This window comes from Galeopterus variegatus, unplaced genomic scaffold, assembly GCF_000696425.1.
Source record: "Galeopterus variegatus unplaced genomic scaffold, G_variegatus-3.0.2 Scaffold5538, whole genome shotgun sequence".
Classification (NCBI taxonomy): domain Eukaryota; kingdom Metazoa; phylum Chordata; class Mammalia; order Dermoptera; family Cynocephalidae; genus Galeopterus; species Galeopterus variegatus.
The window spans coordinates 15,254-15,497 of NW_007731649.1; positions in this window are offsets into that span (position 1 = coordinate 15,254).

Below are 244 nucleotides of genomic sequence, written 5' to 3' on the forward strand. Positions count from 1 at the left end.
TATGATAAACCCACTGCCAATATCATCCTGAATGAGGAAAAGCTGAAAGCTTTTCCTTTAAGAACAGGTACTAGACAAGGATGCCCACTCTCATCACTCCTATTCAACATAGTTTTGTAAGTACTAGCCAGAACAATCAGAGAAGAGAAGGAAATAAAGGGCATCCAGACTGGAAAAGATGAAGTCAAATTGTCACTGTTTGCAGATGACATGATCCTATATATCGAACAGCCAAAATCATCTA